The sequence below is a fragment of the Sus scrofa genome, chromosome 1 (genome assembly GCF_000003025.6).
Source record: "Sus scrofa isolate TJ Tabasco breed Duroc chromosome 1, Sscrofa11.1, whole genome shotgun sequence".
NCBI lineage: Eukaryota > Metazoa > Chordata > Mammalia > Artiodactyla > Suidae > Sus > Sus scrofa.
Window position 1 is genome coordinate 181,305,620 of NC_010443.5, and position 10,261 is coordinate 181,315,880.

At 41.3% G+C, this 10,261-nt stretch overlaps 1 long non-coding RNA gene across 4 annotated transcripts in view; it reads left to right on the forward strand.

Annotated features, from left to right (window-relative positions):
* The window catches only part of LOC102162767, a 218,063-nt gene extending 208,053 nt beyond the window's left edge, over positions 1-10,010 (forward strand). For all 4 annotated transcript variants that reach the window (XR_002346889.1, XR_002346888.1, XR_002346890.1 and 1 more), the window contains one exon: positions 9,378-10,010. This is a non-coding gene — a long non-coding RNA (uncharacterized LOC102162767). The remainder of the gene's footprint in view (positions 1-9,377) is intronic.

Here is a 10,261-nt window from a genome sequence, read left to right on the forward strand (position 1 = left end):
AGTACCTGTGATTTGTTTTCAAAATCATTTCATTGAGATGCAGATTATTTTAATCCATGGCTTCAGGAGAAAATTATTATAGTACAACTATAAGTGCTTATTTCACAAAGAACTGACAAATTTCATCTGATGCAGAAACAGATAGATAGACAGACAGACAGATATAAAGCTCCAATATTAAAGAAATTCAAATGATCCTTGGACTCCCTATGTCTAAGAACTTGAAGTAATTAGTTGTGAGTCAAAAAATATTGTCAGTCGTCTGGTAGTTTAGTACCCTCTTGACTTATTTTGGCATTAAACTTAAGTATAAAGATTACAGCTCTGTGCACAAAACAGAAATTTCTCATGATAGAATTTCTGTACTAAAACTTCCTGGTCTTGATTATCTATGAAATGAAGAGTCTTCTTGAATTTATATTAAAAGATGAGTAGGCACAATATCTACATGAAAGCAGAGCAATATGAAGAAACCCCTTATGTTTCCATATAGGCACAGGAAGCCAGGGCTCAACAAGTGACCAGCTGATCACAGTGTCTCTTTCACATGCTGCTCCTGTGGATGACTGCTTATTGAATTTCACAGCTGAGCTTGGAGATACAAAGTAGGAGGAGGAGGAAGAGGAGCAGGAGAAAAGAAAGAGAGGAATGAGGCAGATAAGGTGGGAAGGGGGAAGGGAAGGGGAAGGATGGAAAGTAGGGAGAAAAGAAGGGAGGAAGCGGGGGAAAGAAGGAAGGGAAGGAGAAAGAAAAAAAGAGAGAATATCCTGACTTTCACTTCTAATGTATCGGAAACCAGTACATAAAGAAAAAAAAATACCATTTGGAAGAGTAGTCATAAATATGACCAGAGAATTTCTCCCCAAATACCCCATAAAACAAACCTCTCTACCATCACCACCCTCCCTAACTTAAAGCTCCAAAGACAGATGGGGAATCACAGAATATTCCAGACTCAGAGTGTAAAGGTCTATGACTAATGAACAGTTTATGGCTGGAACCTAGGACACAAATCGGTCCAGATGTTTGGGGAGCTTCATGCTTCCCAGCAGCTGGTCCCCAGACCTACCAATATTACATCAGTGACTTTATATACATTCTGGAATATCTGAAATAGCTCATCAGCTGGATTCCATGTGTTTTCTTTAGGGATAAGCATTACTCCATGAAAACAAGTTAAAACATGAAAAGAGAGATGAAGCTGAGAAAAATTGACAAGGACTTTGCTTATGACAACTGTATTTAATTTGCCCCCAGAAGATCAGCAGCTATTTCCCCTGTAGTCAACAGTGTCACCCATGCCCTTTTCACTTTCAGGGGTGACTGATAAACAGCTGTGTGATTGGGAAGGTTAATTCACCTTTATGAGCCCCAGGTCCCTCATCCTAAAATGAGGTGACTGAACTAAATAGTCTCCGTGAGATTTCTTCCAGGTCTGTCTTTGTCTGACTTTGACCTGCCTCCCTGGGAACGCCAGGCTTGAACCCCATGGGAAATAGCTTGACTTGCTCGGTGGAGGTCATCCAAACCCGATTTCCACTCGCTTTGTCCCATGACTTCTACTTTTAAGTTGGCCTGGGAACTTCTCCTCTAAAATTTACAGCTGGATGAAATAAATCCATCAAGGACGGCTAATTAGCCTGAATATAGTTGCCAGCACTAACTTGTGAAGGAACTTCTGTCAGGATAAAAGGAAATGATTCTCCCTAGACCCCAGAAAAGTTCCACTGATCTGGCACACGGTTTGGGATCTGGTGCCAGGACCGAGGTTGGTGGTGGCGGTGGGCAGGCGGGTGGTGGGGGGGAATCAATTATTAGGTCTTTTTTCCCTGAGAAAGATATGATTCCAAAGTGGAAAGGCATAAAAGCAGCCCTGTGTCCTTATACTTAGGATGACTGATAAAGAAGGCTTTACCAGTCAGATACTTGCCTGGGCCCCAGGAAGGCAGGGCTTCTGCAGCAGCAGCTGAGAGCCATCAGCCTCACTTCAAAGGATGTCACCCTTCCAGGAAGCCTTGCCCACACCTCCAGTCTTTCTCTTGCTGGATCACTCCAGCTCCAAGCAGTGACTGTCCAGCCCCAGGACCACCTGGCAAGACAGGGTCAGACACAAACCCAGGCCACTGCCACTCCCATCAGCCTCAGTTATTTTCCAAGTGCTCCCACTAACATCAGTGACACAGCTGCTGTGGGTCAACGTCTGCAAGCCATGTTCCAGATACATTGTTGGTTGCAAGCTGGCACCAGCCTTAGCGATCTGGACAGTGCACCCACACTTGTCCTCAAGTTCTGACTTTCCCAGAGACAGTTCCCAAATAGGAAGTAGTAAATTCAGGAAGAGGCAGGATCTGGGCCAGCTGACTTGCCAGGGTTTGCTGATAGAATCAACTTTGTTTGCTGCAATGGGGCTTTCACATCGCCACATTCCAGTGCTGTAGTATAATTACTTTAAACACAGAGTGGCATCTAACCACGCCACTGTTTATGTGCCCAAGTCAGCACTCAGAAGAAACCTTTTGATGTTAGCTCGACATTGCACGTGACTTTGGCAGGAAAAATAAGCTTGGTTGTTTTAACTTGACGCCTGACTCAAAGCCTCTGAAGTGATGTGTTGGATCTGGTAGACTGCCCCCATGGAGCTGTGTAGTTGTCCTCACTGGCCCAGCATGCAGACCAGCTTCACACAGGGGCAGAGCTTTTCTGTATGGCTTTCCTGCTTATCTTTCTCTAGCAGTGATGAACCAATACAGTGTGACCCACCAAGGCCCAGCTGTTGCCTGGACAACACTTCCTCAGCCCCACAAGCACATTCAGATTCAAGGCTTCACCCAGAGGACGGGTACCCAGTTGATCTTTTTAACTAGGCTGAATGTCTTGCTGCTCCACCCTGTAGGTTGTTTTAGAAGATGGGTGGATCTTCACAAAAGCATAACTGAGAGGACTAAAGCTACTGGATTAGACGGTATTACTTCCAGATTCTTGGATGTCTAATTGAAAGAGGCCTTACACACCTTTGACAAATTTTTTTCTTAAAGTCTTAATTTATGGAATACTAAAACAATGACTTTTAACAAGATGGAAAAACACACAACAGGATCCTTCCTTGCAATCTACAATAAGTAGGTCAATGTGATTACCCCCACTTAAAAATCAGGAATCAGAGAGTCTACCAGCCCTACATGGGGCAGAAAGGCAATGAAGATGCACAGGTTAGAATTGAAAGCCTCCCACTTGGGACCAGCTTGTGTGGTTGCAGAAGTGTCCAACATAAATGGGATGACCATACAGTCTATCAGGCAAACTTGGGCCAGTTTTTTTTAGAATGAAAAAGAAATTATTAAATTTTAAACATGGACCCATATCTTATACCACTTGTAAAAAATAACTTTAAGTGGATTAAGAACTTAAATGTAATACCTGAAAGCATGAAACTTTAAGAAGAAAACATAGGAACAAAGCTCCTTGACATGGGTCTTGGTAATCATTTTTTGGATTTAACGCCTGAAGTATAAGAAACAAAATAAAAAATAAATAAGTGGGACTACACCAAACTAAAAAGCTTCTGCATCATCGGAGTTCCCATTGTGGCTCAGAAGAAACAAGTCTGACTGGCATCCATGAGGATGCAGGTTCCATCCCTGGCCTTGCTCAGTGGGTTAAGGATCTGGCATTGCTATGAGCTATGGTGTAAGGCAGAAGGTACAGCTCCGATTCAACCCCTAGCCTGGGTACCACCATGTGCCACAGGTGAGGCCCTAAAAAAAAAAAAAAAAAAAAAAAGCTCCTGCAACATCAAAACTCCTGCAACAAAATGAAAAGACAACCTAAGAAATAGGAAAAATACTGCAAACCATATATCTAATAAGGGGTTAATATCCAAAACACATAAAGAGCTCATACAACTCAATTGTAAAACTGTAAATAACCCAATTTAAAAATGGGCAAAAGATCTGGATAAATATTTCTCCAAAGAAGATGAAAAGCCATCAGGTGCATGAAAAGATGCTCAGCATCACTAGTTATCAAGGAAATAAAAATTAAAACCCCAATGAGATATCACCTCATACCTGTCAGAAGGACAATCATGAAAAAGACAAGCCATAACGAGTGCTGGTGTGGCTGTGGAGAAAAGAAAACCCTTGTGCATTTTTGGTGCTCAATGTAAATTTGTGCAACCACTATGGAAAACAGCATGGAGGATCCTCAAAAGCTTAAAAATAGAACTACCATATATCATTCCGCAATTCCTTTTCTGGGAAGTAACAAAAAACAAAAACACTAACTCAAAAAGATATCTGTACCCTCATGTTCATAGTAGCATTTTTTTCAATAGCCAACTCATGGGAACAACCTAAGTGTCCATTAATAGGTGAGTGGATAATGAACCTGTGGTATATATATGATGGGATATTATTCAGCTATAAAAATTGAAGAAATCCTAACATTTGCAACAACATGGAAAGACCTTGATGGCATTATGTTAAGTGAAATAAGTCATATGGAGAAAGACAAATACTTTATGAGCTCACTTATATTTGGAGAAAACAACAACAACAACAACACATCAAACTCATGGTGTTGTGACTAGTTCAGTAGGTTAAGGACACGATATAGTTTCTGTGAGGATGCAGATTTGATCCCTGGCCTTGCTCAGTGGATTAAAGATCTGGCCTTGAGGCAAGCTGCTGTGTAGGTCACAGATGCAGCTCAGATCCAGCTTGGCTGTGACTGTGGCATAGGCTTCAGCTGCAGCTCTGATTCAACCCCTAGCCTGGGAACTTCCATATGTGGCAGGTGCAGCCTTCGAAAGAAAAATAAAACAAAACAAAAAGAAACTCGTAATAAAAGAGATTAGATTTGTGGTTACTAGAAGTGAAGGGTTGGAGGAGGAGGAATTGGAGGAAGGTGGTCAAAATGTACAAAGTTCCACTTATAAAATAAATAAATACTAAGAATATAATGTACCACATAATGACTATAGCTAACACTGGGGTGTGTTAAATGGAAAAGTTGTTATGAGAAGATCCTAAGAGTTCACATCCCAAAGAGAATTTTTTTCCCTTTATTCTTTTCTTCCTTCTTTTCATAGTAGCTAAATGAGAAGATGGATGTTAGCTGAATCTGCTGTGGTAACCATTTCACAATATATGTAAATCAAACCATTATGCTGTACACCTTAAACTTATATAGTGATTTGTGTCAATTATTTCTCAATAAAACTGGACAAAATGTAAACAAGAATAACAGGCATAACCTGGGACTCTCTGGCAAACCAGAATGTACATTCAAGTCCTTCTTCGGAAGCATTTATCGGTGGTACCACACCTGGATGAACTATGAATCCAGTGAAGCATAAGCTTTGTGTCTCTCACTTGCTCCGATCCCCGTGAATGCTGGGAGGGAGACCAGGCTTGTAAAGTGTTGTAGGTACAAAGGAAAACCAGATTGCAATCAGAAAACATCTCTATGTAAGCAACCCTGGTAACTCCTCTAAAGATATTTTAGGAAAAGTCCCAAATCTCTAAGGCTTTGGTTACCTGTGGTGATTTCTTTTCTAAATAATTATTCATTTTTGGAGTTCCCGTCGTGGCTCAGTGGTTAACGAATCCAACTAGGAACCATGAGGTTGCGGGTTCGATCTCTACCTTTGCTCAGTGGGTTGACGATCTGGCGTTGCCGTGAGCTGTGGTGTAGGTTGCAGATGCAGCTTGGATCCTGTGTTGCTGTGGCTCTGGCGTAGGCTGGCAGCCACAGCTCCGATTTGACCCCTAGCCTGGGAACCTCCATATGCCGCTGGAGCGGCTCAAGAAATGGCAAAAAGACAATAAATAAATAAATAAATAAATAAATATTCATTTTTGTACTTGATTTTGCAGACATAATTTTTTTCTTGAAGCGTGTCCCCCTTTCTACCCATTCACCCCCACCCAAGTTGTCTAAGCCTCAGGCTCCATACCTTGTGCTATGGGCACCTGTTCAGGTGGGGCAGTCTGGGGAGAGCAATGGGGATCAGCAGCATCCCACAGGGTGCAAATAGGCTGATTCTTTTCCTCACCGTATGTATACCAATGAAAATAGGACAAAATGGTCACTAAGGGCAGCTCAAGAGAAGAAAATCAATCTCCTAGCTGGAGCGGAGGGTCATAGATTTAAGAAAAGAGGTAGCTGTAGTCCTGACCCCAGTCCTTAGTTATAGGAAGAAATACAGAAGAAAATGGTTTCTTGTATGTTTGTGAGCTTCAGGTCCTTTTATAATCCCCACTCGTAGTTATTTCCTGCCCTAGATGAGAGTCAGTCCCTGACCCCGCTTGTGCCGCTGCCCAACCCCCAACTCATACAAGCTCTACTCCTGTTCCTGGATATTTGGCACTATTCACAGAACCCTGAAGACTCATCCAAAACCAAGCTTTCAGAGTCCTTCAATTGAATTTTTTTCCTTGCACTGACTCGTAGTGTATCTTTGTCATTTGTCATGAGATCCTGGGTTTTCTTGGATGTGAGATGGAAATAAGTAATGCTGCCAGGTCCTTGAAAAAGAATAGGAAATCAGATTTTTAAACCAGCTGATCTCTACGTGTTAAAGCAACACCGTAGGTGTATGGAATATGAGGAAAGAAGAGGTGATTATTAAAACAACACAAAAATGGTCTTGGTGGATACTTGGTCATACTTCAATAAGTGAAATGAGATACACTTGTTTTTATCACCAACTGGATACACTGCAGAATCTTTGCTTCAAGGAGTTAGGCATTTTAAACCATTCTGCTCTCTTATTTCCCGAGTGCCAATCAAGGCAATGTTCTTTTAAATGTGTTTCTGAATTCCACAGGTCCAAACATTCAACTACATTATATTATGAAAACTAGAGGCTGGCTGACAACTCTGAAAGCTATAATTCTTCAAATCCCTCAGCTCTCTTCCCGCTCTGTCACTTTCGTATTTTTGCAAAGGTCATGCACATTTTCTCATGCCTCTGGACATGCTGTTTCTCCAGTTAGAATGCCTCTTTACATCTTCTCCTCCTGGACCACTCCTCCTTATCCTTCAAATTTTTCCCAGCTATCACAATTTCCTGGAAGATTTCCTGAGTATTGCTGCCCTCCGTCCATCAGCATTAGTGCCTCATTCCTGATCACATCATAGGACTCTACCCTATATTTATCATCTGCCTCCTCCACCAGACGAGGAGCAAACAGAGTGTAAGGACTGTGTTTACTACAGTTGTGGTACACAGTCAACGAATGTTGAATAAATGAACAAATGAATGAAAGCAAGAAGGTGTTGTAACTCACTTATAAGGCATTAACAAGGGTTTAGTGGCTCTGGAAATAGATTCAAAGAATTTCTTGTGAATCTTATTCTGATGTTTCCTGACTCAGAAACTCTAGCCCTTATTGGGACTGCCCTAGAGTCAATATTATTCACAAATTCGAATAAAAGAAAATGTCAAGGGTCTGGGAGACTCTGAGTGATATATAAAAGAGTAAATTGGATTCTGATTCCTGGCTTTCAATGTTGCTGCCCTCCTAAAAGCAAGATGGGTTTGTAGGGTGTGCATGGATATAATATCCCATGATGGAATGTATGGAACAATGGGGTCTCTCCCATTGCTCTTTTTAAAACAGCTTCTGTGAAGCACTGCTTGTAAGCAGAGTCTGAAGCTGCTTTAGTCCAATCCCAAGAGCCCAGAGGGATATTTTTCTAAACTGCCCTTCTGAACCACAGCAGTGAGATACCTAAATATCAGCACCAACTATTTTATGCTCAGCAAGTTAGTAAAATGATTTTTTTTTCTGTGCAAATTAGAGCCAAGGAAGCTTGGGAAAACTTGTTTGGAAGGCCAACATGCTTTGTTAAAGCTCACTAATAGAATTGCTTGCCCCAATCTTGCACAAATTACAAATTGTGTAATTAAACACACTGGAAAGTTTTCAAGTTGTCCAGGTAGCAGGGTAATGGTAATGACAATAATTACATTGTATCTGGAAACCATGCTTGAAAACTGTAAAGACAGTTAATGCTCTTTGTCTTGTTAACATTGAAGATGTCAACACTGTTATAACATTAAAACCACATCATTTACTGCCCACCCTGTCTCTAGCATAGCATGAGCTGTGAAATAGCACCGAAATGCAGGAGTGAAGCAGGGCAGTCCAGGGCACTTTCATTACCAAAATCAGTATTTTGAAAACTTGGTATCATACTTCCAACAATCTGCATGTTTAAAATGGGATGAGTGTGTGTGTGTATGTGTGTGTGTTGGGAGAGGTGGTTATATTTGTTTTCCCATTTAGCAGAAACAAATTCAGAAGAGGTTCAACCATTTCAACTGTTGCATTTTCAGAGAAGAAATGACTGAAACTGAAAACAGAACCCAGAAATTCTGATTTCTAAACTCATATTTGTCCCATGACTCTTCTGGGATTTCCCCTTAATTTTTTTCCTGGAAAATAGCAAAAAAAAAAAAAAATAGACATATTTCTATCCATGACAGGATGCAGTCCCTGCATAACAGGTGGCCCAGATTGAAAGTAACTTCTTGGGTATCATGATGAGCTGTCATGGGGTAAATCACTTGATTGTGTGAATCCTTTTGCTCCCCAGCACAAACCACATCACACCAACCAGGTGGCGGGGTCCTCACTGTCCTTGGATTCAACACGCTCATTCCCAGTTCCAGAGATGCCCTTCCCTGTCTTCTCTGCTTCTCCAAACCATGACTTCTGTCTGGCTCACCAAGGCCTCATTGCATTTGTGGAGGCTACCCGAATTCTCATCAGCTCTAACCAGGCCCTTCTCTAAATTCCTCTAGCACTTACTGTCTGAATCACTCTTCTTAGAACTTCATTCCATTCTCCTTTTCTCTTTACTGAACTATGAGCTCCTGAAGAGCAAGGTGTTTGTCTCACTTTGGAGAACTGTCATTTCCTATGCTCATGTTATGCATTAAATAGGCAATTTAGGAGCTCCTGCTGTAGCACAATGGGATTGGCAGTCTTGGGAGTGCTGGGATGTGAGTTCAATCCCTGGCCCAGCTCAGTGGATTAAGGATCTGACATTAGGTCACAACCGTGGCTCAGATCTGATCCCTGGCCCAGGAGCTCCATATGCTGGCAGGCAGCCGAAACATACCAAAGGAACATTTTAAAGGAATTTAAGATATGATGATTTATCTTTAGTCAAATGACTAGTTTTAATTACTTAAAATATATGCATATATTTAACGTGACAATGTTCTTGATTCATAATTTCCTCTGTGTATTTCTCAGTGGAATGGATGCCAAAAGCTTTGCATTAAATGTAACTGAAACAGAATTGCTGCTTAATTAGCTCGGGTGACCTGGTAACTTGAACATAAATGGTCCTTTTATTTTTAGCCACTCCAGTAGTCTGGCAAATGAAGAGTCTGAAATGTTCTGGCTTTCTGGAGAACTTGTAGCTAAAATTCAGGTGAGTACTCTGTAAAAGAAGAGAGTCCTATTCAAGAGTGTCTTCTATCCTGGCAAATGATCTGTAAAGCACTGAAGAGGAGACCCATGTGACTCAAGGATAGAAATCTACAAAGAGCTGACTTGATGCCTGTTCCTGAGTGAGTCATATGCCCTTGTCCCCTTTGTGGCTTCTCTATTTGTAAAAATGAGTGTAATGGTTTTTATAAGATATGATCATGGGGTCTATTTAGATGTATAGTACAGTGAGGACAGTGGCTTTGGAGTCAGAAAGACCTGGACTTGAGTCCTGATTGTACTACTTACCAACTGCCAGTTTGAGTGGAGAATCTCTACGTATCTTTACTTTCTTCATTTGTAAAATTGGGGTACTTATTGTTCCTATCTCATAGGGTCATTGTGAAGATTAAATAAGGTGACTGGAATGTCACAATAACTCAATAATTATTAGCTATTATTTGTAAAGTACTCTAAGCTTCTTATAGAAAAAAACATGTAATATAAAATCTAAATTGTTCAACTGGCAGATTGGTTTGGGAGGGGGCTTTCAGTTTTAAGGAGATTTTATTTTTTTTTTTTTTTTTTTTTTTTTTTTTTTTGTCTTTTGTCTTTTTTTTGTTGTTGTTGTTGTCGTTGTTGTTGCTATTTCTTAGGCCGCTCAAGCGGCATATGGAGGTTCCCAGGCTAGGGGTTGAATCGGAGCTGTAGCCACCGGCCTACACCAGAGCCACAACAACGCGGGATCCGAGCCGCGTCTGCAACCTACACCACAGCTCACGGCAACGTCGGATCATTAACCCACTGAGCAAGGG